Genomic DNA, 15,223 nt, shown 5'->3' on the forward strand with positions numbered 1-15,223 from the left:
ATTCAGCACCATTTACTGAGCATCTACTACATGCCAGGCACTGGGCTAGATTCTAGGGCTACAATAGTAAGAGAAAAGATATGTGGCTCCTGCCTTCATGGAGCTTACAGACTAGTAAGGAGACAAAACTAAACAAATCAATATACAATTATAAGTTGTAGTAGTGACAAAGAAAAAGTAGAAAATGTTGTGTGATGCACATAGAGAGGGTACAACGAAGGACCCTCCTGACTAAGGTCAGGAAGAGTCTCTTTAGGAAAGCAGCATTGAAGCAGAGGCCTAAGGGGTGAGTGGGGTTAGCCAAGTACAGAGAGAAGCGTGTGTCAAGCTAGTGAAAGTCACACATGAACCCCAGGCAGATCCCCCTATCATGAAGGCGATTTCCCTTTTAGCTGTGCCTTCATGAAAGGGCAAAACTCAGTAACTCAGCAAAGCCCATGAGGAACTAGAAGAGGGAAGAGCTGGGGGTGGGAAAGGAAGCTAAAGGTGGTCCAGTTTGTCAGGCATGGTGGCTCACGCCTGTAATCCCAACACTTTGGGAGACCAAGGCGGATGATCACTTGAGGTCAGGAGTTCAAGACCAGCCTAGACAACAAGGTAAAACCCCATCTCTACAAAAAATACAAAAATTAGCTAGGTGTGGTAGCACACACCTGTAGTCCCAGCAACTTAGGAGACTGAGATGGGGGAATCACTTGAACCCGGGAAGTGGAGGCTGCAGTGAGCCGAGATCACACCACTGCACTCCAGCCTGGGCGACAGAGCAAGACTCCGTCTCAAACAAACAAACAAACAAACAAAAAATGGTGGTCAAGGCATGCCATCTGAGCACCAAGGCAAGGGAGCAGAGGAACAGAGACTGAGCCTGTGCAGGATGGGATCTCTCAGCGCGTTGCAGGGCAACTCCAGAAAAGAGCCTGAACTTCTCCAACTCCTGCAGCTGTGGCATGGGCCACTGCTCATGGAGACAACAATTCAACTATTCACACAAATCAGTTTATAAAGACAAGGTTCTTGCTGGGAGTGTGAAGCTTGAGAGCAACTCAAGCCTTCTCTCTTCCAGAAAGATCAGTGTTGAATGAAATATACAAGAGCGTGTGTCTTACTTTTGGAGGCGCATAGGCCTCCAAAATGCCGAGCACTGGCTCCGCATTGTCTAACAGGGCCAAACCTTTCACCTAGCACTCTCGTCCTCCCCAGATGTCCCCAATGTACCTTTCCACTGCCCCTACCAGAACCCATCGCAGGAGCCAAGCGCACTACTCACTGTTTCCTGGACACTGAGCTCAAGCTGTGAGTTCCTCCTTCTTCCTCAGCGCCTGCTTCCACCTCACATAGTCATGGCTCTCATTTCCACGCTGAGCAGCCATGGTTTCCCCTTGCGCAGTCCTTTGCTTTGAGTGTGCCTCTTCTCTCCCTCCACTGGACCATATATTTGGTTCCTTAAAGGCAAGAAAGGCATTTTATTCCTCTCTGTGTACTCTGTGCCTGCGACAGTGCCAGTCATGTGATGGGTCACTGACAAATGCTAGCAGTGTTCCATTCATCAAAAACCACTAAAGAGCTAAAACGTGTGTCAATGTCTTTGAACTGAAGTCATCAGGTAGGAAAGGGAAGAGACCTTGGGGTAAAACTCTAAGGAGGAAAAAAAGAAACCCTAATCAGAGGCCAGGTGCGGTGGCTCACACCTGTAATCCCAGCACTTTGGGAGGCTGAGGTGGGCAGAACACCTGAGATTAGGAGGTCAAGACCAACCTGGCCAACATGGTGAAAGCCCGTCTCTACTAAAAAGACAAAAATAAGCCGAGCATGGTGGTGGGCATCTATAATCCCAGCTGCTCAGGAGGCTGAGGCAGGAGAATTGCTTGAGTCCAGGAGGCAGAGGTTGCAGGGAGGCAAGATCGTATCATTGTACTCCAGCCTGGGCAACAGGAGTGTATTGCAGAAGTCTTCCCATCAAAAGGAAAGGAAAGGAAGGGAAGAGAAGGGGAAGGGGAAGAAGGAAAGGGGAAAGGAAAAATAAACAAATTTAAAAGAAACTGCAATCAGGAAGGAAAGGGATTCTGCACGCCATGTGCCAAGGGCCTGGTGCCTGGCTGTTGCAAAAGACTTTTTTCTCCAGTGAGCATCCCCTGTCCAGAACAGGGAGGAAGGTCCTGAGGGAAGAGGACTCACACTGAGGACTCTGGCCATGGCTACAAACCCTAGAGGTGGGCAGAGAGGACCCCTTGGGGACACGGTGGTTAGTTGAACTTCATCTCTACCAACTCGCTGTGGCAGCTGAAGTGACGCCCTCAAGTTAGTCCTCAGAGTTAAGGAATGAAGTCCTGAAAAAACACCATAATATACACCGAGGAAAGGGACAGAGGGAGAAGACAGCGCTGTTAGGGCATCAGTGTCCCCTCAGCATGTTTGGAAAGAACCGGCGTCTAGAAAAATAAAGGCAGGATCTGGGAGACTGCTGAAGGGGAGAAGGAGCCAGGTCAGGCAGGCTCTGAAATGAGAACATTTTCCCAGGAAAGGCAGCCTCAGGATTGGCACCCAGGGCCTGGCAGCCAGGCAATGCACAGTGAGAGTCCAGGGCTAGGGCACTTCCCTGCCACAATGTGGGGGTCTACGGAAGATACTTATCTCCCCTGCAAAGGCAACCACCAAGAGGGCACAGGCTTTGCGTGTGCATTCACTGCTGTAGCCTCTGTGCCTAGTCTGTGCCTGGCAGGTAGTGGGCACTTAACAGATATTTCTTGAAATGCATGAATGAATGAAGCAAGGCCCTGAGAATGGGCCCCAAAGAGAAACTAGTCCTTCCTCTCGATTCTGCAGAGAGATCTGGATGACCAGCTCAAAGTCAGGCCCAAGTTGCTGGAGGCAGTACCTGAAATGAGTCCAGTGGCCCTTCTTGCAGAGAGGTCCACACCTGAGCAGCTGGGAAGGACCGCACTTTACAAACTTACCCCAGCAGCTCTTGGAACAGGACCGAGCTCCCTGCTGTCTTTCAGGATTTCTTCAGGGAGAAAAAGAATTTTCCTGGCCATCGGGCCAGAATATAAAAACAAGGCTACATAAAACAGGCCTAAGAGGGAAAGAGCAGGCCAAAAGCAATACGCTCCTCTCTCCCCCTGTTTTTTCAGGACCTCAACTTCTTTTCCCAGTGAGGAGGAGGAGAGGGGAGAAAGCCCAGTGACCCTGTGCCTCCTTGCCAGGACAGAGGCCCTTGCAGGCAGGGAGTCAAAGAAAACTTTTCTGAGACTGATTACCAAGAGGGTAACTAGGCACACAGAGCACATGTGAACAGGCTCCTCGTTTCCAATTCAGGACTGTCAGATGGTGATTAATGACTAACAGCCACAGAGCAGCCTTGATTGCCAACTGCTGTATTGTTAATCCTGACATTTAATGAGGCCGGACACAACTCCAGCACAATTCCACACCATCATCTGCAAATAGCACTCGACGGACTTAATTGGTTAAGTATTTGTGTGTGTGTGTGTGTGTGTATGTGTGTGTGTGTGTGTGAGAGAGAGAGAGAGAGAGAGAGAGAGAGAGAAAACAGAAAGATATAAGGAGCAAAAGAAAGGGCTGAGATCCCTGTAATTGTGCCCTTCGTGGCCATCTATATTTTAATGCTTGTGACTGTTATCGCATGAGTCAGCTGTGATATAACCTTGGTCCCCAAGAGAAACATCCCTAATAGGGTGAAACCTCCCCCCACCACCCTCCCCACCCCGCTCCATCTGACCTCTGCCATGGTGTCCTTCCCACCACCATCACCGCCGCTGTCTCTGAGGGGCAGCTGGAAACTGGCATGTTTGTGAAGTTAAAACACATGAAAGGAAGTTGAAAGAAGAAGTTGTCTCGAAGTGGGCCAGCATCCAGAGCTCCTGAGAAGCCACTTTTTCACTGGACTCTGATCAATGGGGCCTTGGCCCGCCTGGCTGGGTGGTTCCTCCTCTGCCAAGACAGAAGTATGTTTCCCCCATTCCGGAACTCAGCGCTTTCTTAGGAGATGAACATAACCACCTTATTGTTCTAAAAACAGAGTCCCAGGCAATCGGGACAGAGAGACTGGCCCAGCAGGGGCTCTCTGGGCCAACTGAGCAAGGTGACAGGGCCCAGGAAAGGAGCTGCTGGCTGCACAAGGGCAGATGAAGTCAAGGAATCGATGTTGTGGGATCCTGGCTGTCCCCAGTGTCATGGCTAGACCTTCCAAGAACAGAAGCAGGTGAAGCACATGGAGCCGACTGCTTCGCAGGGGAAGGACTGATAACAAATGGATTCAAAGCAGCATAGACCTGGGACGTTGAAGGGCCGAGTGAGCAGAGCAGACCGTGAGTGCTGCAAATGCGGTCTCTCGGGGATCGACGGGGACCCAAGCACCCAGAAAAGGCGGAGAGCACACAAAGAGGTCTGAAAAATGGGACCCTCAGTAGAAAGCTCTGGGAAAACCATTATCCAGGTGAGGTTTTGGATAAAGTCATTCCCACAATTTCCCCTCTGAAAGGCTCATTCCTCTAAGTATGGCCTTCAAACCAGTAGTGTCACCATTGCCTGGAAGCCCTTAAGAAACACAGACTTAGTAGAACTGTGGTCACTAGAGGCAGGAGAGGGCAGGGGTTGGACAGGGAGAGGTTGGCTAACAGATACAAAGTTACAGCTACGTAGGAGCTAGCAGGAATAAGTCCTAGTGTTGTATGGCACTGTACCAAGATGACCATTAACAAGAATGTATTGTATCTTTTCAAATAGCTAAAAGAGAGGATTTGCAATGCTCCCAACATAAAGACATGATAAATGTTTGAGGTGATGGATATGCAGATTACCCTGATTTGATCATGACACATTGCATACAGGCATCAAAATATCACATGGACCCCATAAATATGTACAATTATTATGTGTCAATTAAAAAATAAAACTTTTTTTTTGAGCAGAGTCTCACTTTGTCACCCAGGCTACAGTGCAGTGGCCCAATCTTGGCTCACTGCAGCTTCCACCTCCTAGGTTCAAGCGATTCTCGTGCCTCAGCCTCCCGAGTAGCAGGGACTACAGGCATGCACCACCAAGCCCAGCTAATTTCTGTATTTCTAGTAAAGACAGGGTTTCACCATGTTGGCCAGACTGGTCTTGAACTCCTGGCTTCAAGTGATCTTCCCTTGTAAGCCACCAAAAGTACTGGGATTACAGGTGTGAGCCACGGCACCTGGCCAAAAAATAAAACTTTTTAAAATGAAATGTAGACTTATAGACCCCATCCTGATCCATTACTCTAAATCTGCATTTAGAGAAATCCCCTGAGTAAAGTTTAAGTGTGAGAAGTGCTACTCTAACCGCCATGGGCAAGAAGCCACACACAAGCCAGGCCTGGCCCAATCACCTGGTGTGTGGTAGCCCCAACATTTGTCTACTTTGCTACTACAAGAAACACAGCCAGGTGTGATGGTTCATGCCTATAATCCCAGTGCTTTGGGAGGCCTGGGGAGGAAGGATTGCTTGAGGCCAGGAGATCAAGGCCAGTGTGGACAACATCACAAGACCTGATCTCTATTTAAAAAAAAAATTAGCCAGATACAGTGACACACACCTGAAGTCCCAGCTGCTCCGGAGCCTGAGGTGGGAGGATCCCCTGAGCCCAGGAGGTCGAGGCTGCAATGAGCCGTGATTGCACCACTGCACTCCAGCCTGGTAGACAAAGTGAGACCCTGTCTCAAAAAAAAAAAAAAAAAAAAAAAGAATAGAGTATAATATATACATATACAAATAAAACACTATATATATAATGTCCTGCTTTTTTTGCTAACCATTATGTTTTAAGCATTTTTTTCATACAGCCTCAGCATTTTGATGACCGCATGATACTGTTAGGCTATTTCTAATTCTTCTCTATTTTAAATATACATATAATGACATTTTAAAAGATCATTGTGTAGGCCAGGCGTGGTGACTCACTCCTGTAACCCCAGCAGGCAGGCAGATCACCTGAGGTTGGGAGTTTGATACCAACCTGACCAACGTGATGAAACCCCATCTCTACTAAAAATACAAAATTAGCTGGGAATGGTGGCGCATGCCTGTAATCCCAGATATTCAGGAGGCTGAGGCAGGAGAATTGCTAGAACCCAGGAGGTAGAGGTTGCAGTGAGCCTAGATCAGGCCAATGCACTCCAGCCTGGGGGACAGAGGAAGACTCCGTCTCAAAAAAAAAAAAAAAAAAAAAAAAAAAAAGGCTAATGTTCACCCAGTGCGGTGGCTCATGCCTGTAATCCCAGCAATTTGGGAGGCCGAGATGGGTGAATCACAAGGTCAAGAGATTGAGACCATGCTGCCCAACATGGTGAAACCCCATCTCTATTAAAAACATAAAATACTAGCCAGGCATGGTGGCAGGCACGTATAGTCCCAGCTACTCAGGAGGCTGAGGCAGGAGAATCACTTGAATGAATCACTGTGGAAGGTTGCAGTGAGCCGAGATCGTGCCACTGCACTCCAGCCTATTGACAGAGCAAGACTCCCAAAAAAAAAAGGCTAATGTTTCCCCTTGTGACTCTGGGCCTCAGGATGTCCCTGCATTGACCCCACCCCCCAAATTCTCATCCTGAACCATCACCTCATCCCACCTGGCCTCACAATGGCTTCATTAAATACTCCTTCAGCCTCAATCCTATAGCCCTCACCATTCCGAAAATGTGGGAAAGAATGTGGAATGGAACCAAGGGCCCCGGGTTCCCATTCCAGCTCCTCTGCTTCCTGTGTGACCATAACAAAGCACTTCCCATATCAGTGCCTCAGTTTCTTCCATATAGAATCAAGGGATTGGATGAAATGGATAATGTCTGAGGTCCTTTGCAGCTGTGACTCTCAGTGACTTTATTTCAGAGAATTGTCATTAGGCCTAAATGAAATGAGATCACGGATGTTGTAAAACATTGAAAAGGTTTAAAACTACACACATATATGACACACATAGGAATAAGGCATCTCCTTTTCTTTTTTAGTTTTGTTTATTTTTTTGAGACAGTCTTGCTCTGTCACCCAGGTTGGAGTGCTGTGGTGCAATCACAGCTCACTGCAGCCTCAGCCTCCTGGCTCAAGCGATTCTCCCGCTTCAGTCTCCTGAGTAGATGGGACTACAGGCATGTGCCACCATGCCCAGCTAATTTTTTGGAATTTTTGGAGAAATTGGGTTATGCCATGTTGCCCAAGCTGGTCTCAAACTCCTGGCCTCAAGCAGTCCTCCTGCCTTGGCCTCCCAAAGTGCTGGGATCACAGGCATGAGCCACCACACCTGGCCAAGAATCTCCTTTTCTCTAATTTCTAGTGTTGTTTTGTTTTCATGGTTCTTTTTCTGCCAGATTGGGAGCAACATGAGGGCAAAATGGAGTTTTCTTTTTTTTTTTGAAACAGCATCTCACTCTGTCACCCAGGCTGGAGTGCAGTGGGGCCATCTCAGCTCTCTGTAAACTCCTTCTCCCGGGTTCAAGTGATTCTCGTGCCTCAGCCTCTCAAGTAGCTGGGATTACAGGCATGCGCCACCATGCCTGGCTAATTTTTGTATTTTTAGTAGAGACAGGGTTTCACTATGTTGGCCAGGCTGGTCTCGAACTCCTGACATCAGGTGATCCACCCACCTTGGCCTCCCAAAGTACTGGGATTACAGGCGTGAGCCACCATGCCTGGCCTCTATTTTTTTTTATCCCCCCTCAATAACTAACACCCACAGAAGCTGCTCAGTAATCTTGTTGACTTGGGGACCAACTCATAACCCCCTGGTTGCTCATTCATTTAAATGGACTTGTAAGAAGCTTAACAGAAAAGTGGTTACCTTTGCTTCTTAGGAGGGGAAGGGAAGAACCTATTTTAAATATATGTCTTACTTCTCTCGAGGAAAAAAAATAGTTTGGCCCCTCAAAATTAGTTCGATTTGGAAATTCAAATGGAATTTTTAATACCGCCTTATAAATTAACACATACCAACATGCCCAAGGCTTAATTCCATTCCCCAGGCTCTTCTTAAGTAGTGTGCTGAATGCCAACCGTCCACTCTATAATAAGAGAACACAGAAGAGATACTATAAAGTATGAAAATTGTTAAAGCAAACATAGCAGGACTTAGACATCAAAATAAATATTGCCCATTCAAAATGTCCCTCTGGAAGGATATACACTCATTCTAATATGTTGCCTTGCTCAAAACTCGTGGGAATGTTTTGAAAGCCATCTTCAAACCATCAGATTTTTAATTGACAATTACAAATCTTTATGTGGTGATTAGCAGGGGAAATATCTCTTGAAGACAACCCTGGTGAACAAGCTGGATGATCAGGCTTATTCAGTCAGGTCAAAACTCTAAATAACATGTCTTATAATGAAGCTCTTAATGAGCACATGAGAATCTTGTGTAGCCTTCCAACATGAATAGGCTGAAGGTCTTCTTTCTCTGAGTTGCATAGGTTCAGCCGTGTCTGTAAAAATCAGTCTCATGACAGATCTTCTACCCTGGTCCCACTCTCCACCTCCCAACCCCCATCACCTATTCTCAACACTGCAGCCAAGAGATCTTTTAGAAACAGAAGTCAGATTATGTCACTCATTGGTTTGAAAGCCTGTGAGGGCTCCCTACTCTCTTGGAGGAGTGGCCAAAGTTCAGAGCATGGCTTGTAAGACCTAGCTCCCTGAGCCCTCTCCAATCTCCTCCCACCCCACCGTCTCCTTCAGTGGCTCTGGCTCCAGCCACATGGCCTCCCTGCCATCCCTCAAACACACTAGGATGTTCCTGTGTAGGCCATTCTCTCACTGTACTCTGTTTGGAAACATCTCCCAGAAATCCACCAGGCCAGCTTCTTCATTCCCTTTACATCTTTGGTAAATTATCACCTTCTCCATGAGACATACTGTGATTTTTCTATTTAATAACTCTGTTAGCAGTGCCTTCTTTTTATAACATCTTCTGCTTAATACCTTCATTTGATAATTTCCATTTAATAACACACAGACACGCATATACACACTCACTCCTTAGCCCAGGACCCTGGCCTTCTTTCCATTTCTTCCCTGGTACTTACTACCTTCCACCATACTATCCAATTTATCTAATATTATTTATAGTATTTCTTTTTGTCTGTATGCTCCTGTGAGAACTAAGGCTGGGAAGGCCAGTATCTTTGTCTGTTTAATTGAATCTCAAAAGCCTAGAACAGGTGCAAAGCTGGTACTCAATAAAAACATGTTGAATTGAATTGGATTGGATTGCATTGAATCGAATTAACTTGAATTGCATTGCATCGTGTTGCATAAGTCCCAACTTATATAAAGTATACTCCCTGCCTTCCAGTTGCTTGTATATCTGATTGAGAGAACTAGAGACATATACATGAAAGTGACTGGGCAGTACACAGCAGTCCGGGACTAAGTGGAACTCACAGTGATGCTGCAGGAACAAATGACTGCTGGCCGGAGGAGGAGAAAGGACCTGAGCTGAGCCTACCATCCAGTGAAGCAAACCCTCTCCTTGTCCCCAGCACAGGCCCTGTCATTCGAGTCTCTACTCATCTGCTCACACTGGCCCTCTGCCTGAAGTCCCTCACCTTTCCTGCCCACTTACCTAAATGCTCCCCACCCACCAATGCTCAGTCCAAGTCCTCTTCCTCCTCACCAATTTCCCTGATAACTCTAGCCCTCCTCTGAGCCCCGGTAGCTCCTATGTTTTGTTTCAGATCATTTGGGCTTTACATAGAACTGTTCTGTGTGCGTGCATGTCATTTCCCCAGCTAAGAACCACAGCTTTTGCTTCTCCCTTCTTAATAGTGCCAACACCAGGGGCAGTTGATCACGCCTGTAATCCCAGCACTTTGAAAGGCCCTGGTGGGTGTACCCCTTGAGGCCAGGAGTTCCAGACCAACCTGGCTAACATAGTGAAACCCTATCGCTACTAAAAAATACAAAATTAGCCAGGCATGGTGGATCACACCTGTAGTCCCAGCTACTCGGGAGGCTGAGGCACAAGAAATGCTTGAACCTGGGAGGTGAAGGTTGCAGTAAGCTGAGATTGTGCCATTGCACTCCAGCCTGGGTGGCAGAGGCAAGACTCTGTATCAAAAAAAAAAAAAAGGATAAAGGGGTATATGAGAAATTGGGAAGCCAGCCTAAAATGCTATAGTTGTGACAATCCCTCCTTTCCATTTTGTTCTTATGAGTTTGTCATGGGAATTTGTCTTTTTCAGGGTAGCCTGGACAGATCAACCATGGACAGATGTGTCCATCTTCTGCCTGAAACTATAATGAGTAGCAAGAGGTCAGAGAAGCTATGGAGAGAGCAGATGGCACCAACAAACGTGGCCGAGGCCAAGGGTCTTCTGCACCGATGAAACACAGAAACGTTTGGGAAAACTAGAGGACTAATTTAGACCCCTTGACAATTTTTGTTGCAACTTCTCCCCTTCCTTGGTTGTTAGCACCCACGTTACTCTCTCATGCCTGCGCAGCAGAAGAGCCGAAAAGTGTGTATGTAAATTATCTTGACGTTACTCTTTCAGGAATTCCTGGCTAATTCCTTATACCCCTCCTCCCTCCACATCCTAGGAAACTGAGCAGAAGTTGGATCTTCTCTCTTAAATGTAACCTGGCTCACGTGCACTGAAGAACATGCAAGAAACTTGAGAAACAGAATTAGCTGGGCATGGTGGTGGGTGCCTATAATCCCAGCTACTTGGGAGGCTGAGGCAGGAGAACCACTTGAACCCAGGAGGCAGAGGTTGCCCTGAGCTGAGATCATGCCGCTGCACTCCAGCCTGGGTGACAGAGTGAGACTCCATCTTAAAAAAAAAGGAAAAGAAACTCGAGTAACAGGAGTCTCCATCCTAGTGCGGTCTATAACTGTCCTCTGCCCCTTCACTCTTCTCCTCCCTCCTTTATGTAGAAAACTTAGAGAGACAGACCAAGAAACTAAGCAGCACTTCCCATCGGTCGATTTCAGAGGCACTGTGCAGACCAGGCCTCTCCTCCCACTGCCCTGACTCCACTCTCACACATGAAATATCAATATCACTATTACCAAACATCACCGTTCCTCCACTGTCAAAGCTAAAGCTGAGGCTGAAAAGCCAAGTCCCTCCGAGAAAGGAAACGGGGCTTAACTTCAGAGTGAGACGGAAAAAACTGAGATGAAAACTTTTCCTACGAGCAGTATCTGCTTATTTGGGAATGGTGGGTGGGGGTTGGGAAGGGCAGGGAAAAGGAGCATAAAGGAAAATATGTTGGCACCTAGTGGCTGAAGGAGGGAGAGAAGGGTGTGCCAGGGAACGAGGGGGCGGGTGTGGAAAGATGAGGCCTGGGCACTGACGACAGCCTTCCCTGATTCCAGGAGCTTGCCAAGACCCAGCCCTGGATCCCAGAGGGGTCACAGCCAAGGTCCCCCCTCTGGAAGCCACTACCTTTCATTTTCTTGCTCCCCAGTCTCTGTGCCCAGAAGTGCTGTCTGCCAGGCTCTGGCCAACTTGTAGCCTCTCCATGCCGAAAATGACCCCCTAAAAAGCCGAAGGAGAAGGACCCAGCACACAGCCGCGAACCACATATACACCAAGAGGTAACTCTAAACTCCAGAGCTGGGCCCAGGAGGAGGGGAAGGGTGGAGGGGGGATGAGGTTTTTCCACTTCCATTCGCAACTGTCAGGCGGGTGATTAATGACCAACAGGTTTGGAATCGCCTCTATTGCCAGATCAGTATTGTTGCCCGTGACAGCTAATGAGGTTGGACAGGCTTCTCCACACTGAGCTTTACGGCCTGCTCCCTCCCCTGCAGAGCTCACAAGCCCTGCCAGCTTTTGTGCACTGGAATGTTCAAGCCCCACCCCCCTTCATTCCTCCAACACCACCTCCCCCCAACTCCCTGAACCACCATCTCACCCCAGATTCTTGCCCATCCACCCAGGAAGCTGCGTAGTGAGGCTTCAAGCCCCATCCTGCTCAGAGATACCCATCTGTTATACCCACACCCGCAAAAGCCCCCTTCCCATTCCCACTGGAGCTTGAGCAGTGGGACTGGAAGGAAGGAAAAAGAACGAAAGCGCACATTATAGCCCTTGGGTTTAAGACGACAGAAGGAGCTCTGAACACTTCCTTTGGACTGTCTGGCCAGCAAGTTTAACACGGCCATTCCTCAGCCAGCTGTAAAACTCAAGAAGCATTTCACACACTCATGGCTTCAATCTGGCCGATGTGCTAAGCGGTGAGGATGGAGGAGTGAGAGAACCTGGGAAAGGTGGTTTAATAACAGTTAATAATGATTTTTAACCAGTCACCTTACACTTAGATACACAAAGCCAGGTGTTAGTGAAGAACTCAACCTGGTCCTAGGTCTAAGCGTAAGGAAATACCAGCTTTGTTTTCTGCTCTCTTCAAATGATATTTACCTTTGTGCTAGTTCACATCTTGATACAGTTAAGCACGTGTTTGCTTGTGGTTTAATATTTGAAGGAGTTGGAACAACGTAAAAGTAAACAGCATAAAAAGCCCAGAAAGACCCCCTCAGCTTAAAAATCTATTACTTTTCAGTGTGATATAAATGTATTTTGCTTCTGCTCAGAGCAATTTCCTAGTTTACTCTTATTAAACCAGGAGACGGCTTAGCAGAGTTCTTGATTTATGAAACACATACTAGATTCATTAAAACCTTAAAAGATTTAATACATTTTATCAGGACATTAAATCTGTGCAGGCTTTTTAAATCGAATACCTGCCATATTTCATTCCCCACACCCTGCACACTTACTTAAGAACACTTATATGTGGACTGACAAACATTATGGGTGTTTTGGGCCTGATTTCTAAGTAGCAGTAAAGTCCTCCCCTCCAAGATTTATAGCCTGGCTTCTCCCCAAGTCTGGTCTTCCAAATAACAAGTGACTCTCTTCTTTAGAATTTGGTTCAGTAGGATGAGCTGAGATCTACATTTTACACACATGCATGCAAACATGTGCGCGCACACACGCGCGCGCGCACACACACACACACACACACACACAAATTTCTTCCTCTCCCATTCCATAGCCAAGGTTCCTATTCTCACGGATTCTCTAGGACCCCACCCTTCAACACCACCCGCTCATCTTCCATCTTCTTCCAGAACTCCTACTGGCTTCCGATTCCATGCAGACGCACTCCTAACATCTCCTTCTCTCCCTCCCATACTCCCCCAACTCAGCCCATACAGAACTGCATCCATGCAACACCTTCTATGCTTTGGGAGGCAAAGCTTGCCCTCTTGTTCTTCATCCTGTTTTGTTTTTTTTGTTTCGTTTTGTTTTGTTTTGAGACTGAGCCTTGCTCTGTCACCAGGCTGAAGTGCAGTGGTACGATCTCAGCTCACCGCAACCTCTGCCTCCCAGGTTCAAGCAATTCTCCTGCCTCAGCCTCCCAAGTAGCTGAGACTAGAGGAGTGCGCCACCATGTCCAGCTAATTTTTGTATTTTTAGTAGAGATGGGGTTTCCTCATGTTGGTCAGGATAGTCTTGATCTCTTAACCTCATGATCTGCCCACCTCGGCCTCCAATTCCCTCCTTTTTAAGTCTATCCACACCACAGTGGTTCTCAGCTGGGGGCAAATTTGTCTCACGCACATACAACCGGGGACATATGGCAATGTCTGAAGACATATTTGGTTTCACAATGAGGTGGGGGTGTTGCTACCAGCATCTAGGGATAGAGGCCAGAGAATCTGCTAAACAACCTACAATGCACAAGCCAGCCCCTCTACCCCACATCATGGAAAAAAGAGAGGAAGAGAAAGAGAAAAAGAATGAAAAAAAAAGAAGGAAGGGCCAGGCATGGTGGCTTACGCCTGTGACTCCAGCAATTTTGAAGGCCAAGCCAGGAGGAATGCTCGAGACCAGGAGTGTGAGACCTGCCTTGGGCAACACAGTGAGACCTCATCTCTACAAAAATAAACCAGGCATGGTGTCATGCACCTGTAGCCTAGCTACTCAGGAGGCTGAGACAGGAGGATCACTTGAGCGCAGGAGTTTGAGGCTACAGTGAGCTATGCTTGTGCCACTGCACACCAGACTGAGTGAAAGTGAGACCCTGTCTCACAACTAAGTAAATAAAATAAAGGGAAGGGAGGAAGGGAAGGAGGGAGGGAGGGAGGGAGGGAGGGAGGGAGGGAAGGGAGGGAAGGGAGGAAGGAAGGGAGAGACTAAGTGTCTAGAACCTTACCAGGCATAAGTGGTCTCCTCCACTCTCCTTCATTGCTTTCATACTTAGGATTGTGGCTCATAGATAGTAGTTGTTTCAATGTATGTTTATAGAGTCAAAAATATCTTTGTCCTGATGCCTTGACATTTTCCAAATTCACAAATGTAAGGGGAAGAAATATTGGATTTCCAATCAGTTGATCTGCCTGTGACCTTGAGGAATTGCTGAAGCCCTCTTCCCTGTGTGTCCTTATCTGTGAAGTGGGCTTGTGGTGATATTACCCTCATGTATTCCTATGAGCATCCAATGACCTGGTGTAACTGACAGTGTGTTTACATTTTGACAGGTCACAGGATGTTTATTATTTTAGTTGAAAAACACTTACTGAGTGCTTATTCTGTGCCAAGAATTATGTTAGACCCTTGGGGGGTGGGATGAATACAAAGATGAATAGATGAAGCTCCTGCCCTCATGGATCTTATAGTCTTTCGAGAAGCACAGACAAGAACTAGAATGTTTCAGTGTATTATAATGAGGGCCGTATGACAAGAATGCACAGGATATTGTGGACACACAGAAGGGTCTTGAAAGATGAATAAGGCCGGGCACAGTGGCTCAGGTCTGTAATCCCAGCACTTTGGGAAGCCTAGGGAGTTGGATCACTTAAGGTCAGGAGTTCAAGACCAGCCTGGTCAACATGGTAAAACCCCATCTCTACTCAAAATACAAAAATTAAGCAGGCATGGTAGCATGTGCCTGTAATCCCAGCCACCTGGGGGGGTTGCGGCAGGAGAATCTCTTGAACCCAGGAGGTGGAGGTTGCAATGAGCTGAGACTGTGCTATTACATTCCAGCCTGGCCTGTGACAGAGGAAAAAAAAAAAGAAAAGATGAATAAGAGCTGGTCTAGCAAAATACAAAAAAACTACAGAATAAGATCTAAAAGCTTCAGGTATAGGTAGGTAGGGGATCACATCATTAAAGATCTTATATGAAAAGTTAAGAGGATTTGAATTTTTTTCAGTAGGAAACCTATTATG

The 15,223-nt window shown here is 47.1% G+C and overlaps 2 long non-coding RNA genes across 2 annotated transcripts in view; one reads left to right on the forward strand and one right to left on the reverse strand.

The window, feature by feature from the left end:
* Nucleotides 1-15,223, reverse strand: part of LOC118146789 (uncharacterized) — a 23,615-nt gene continuing 8,392 nt past the window's right edge. Inside the window, exons 2-4 of the long non-coding RNA XR_008475943.2 lie at nucleotides 7,969-8,039; nucleotides 5,582-5,699; nucleotides 1-1,442 (exon numbers count right to left, since the gene is read on the reverse strand). This is a non-coding gene — a long non-coding RNA (uncharacterized LOC118146789). The remainder of the gene's footprint in view (nucleotides 1,443-5,581; nucleotides 5,700-7,968; nucleotides 8,040-15,223) is intronic.
* Nucleotides 4,038-10,520, forward strand: LOC144578964 (uncharacterized). The gene is made up of 2 exons (XR_013525619.1): nucleotides 4,038-4,456; nucleotides 10,218-10,520. It is a non-coding gene; the product is annotated as an uncharacterized LOC144578964 (long non-coding RNA).

Source organism: Callithrix jacchus, chromosome 13 (assembly GCF_049354715.1).
Source record: "Callithrix jacchus isolate 240 chromosome 13, calJac240_pri, whole genome shotgun sequence".
NCBI lineage: Eukaryota > Metazoa > Chordata > Mammalia > Primates > Cebidae > Callithrix > Callithrix jacchus.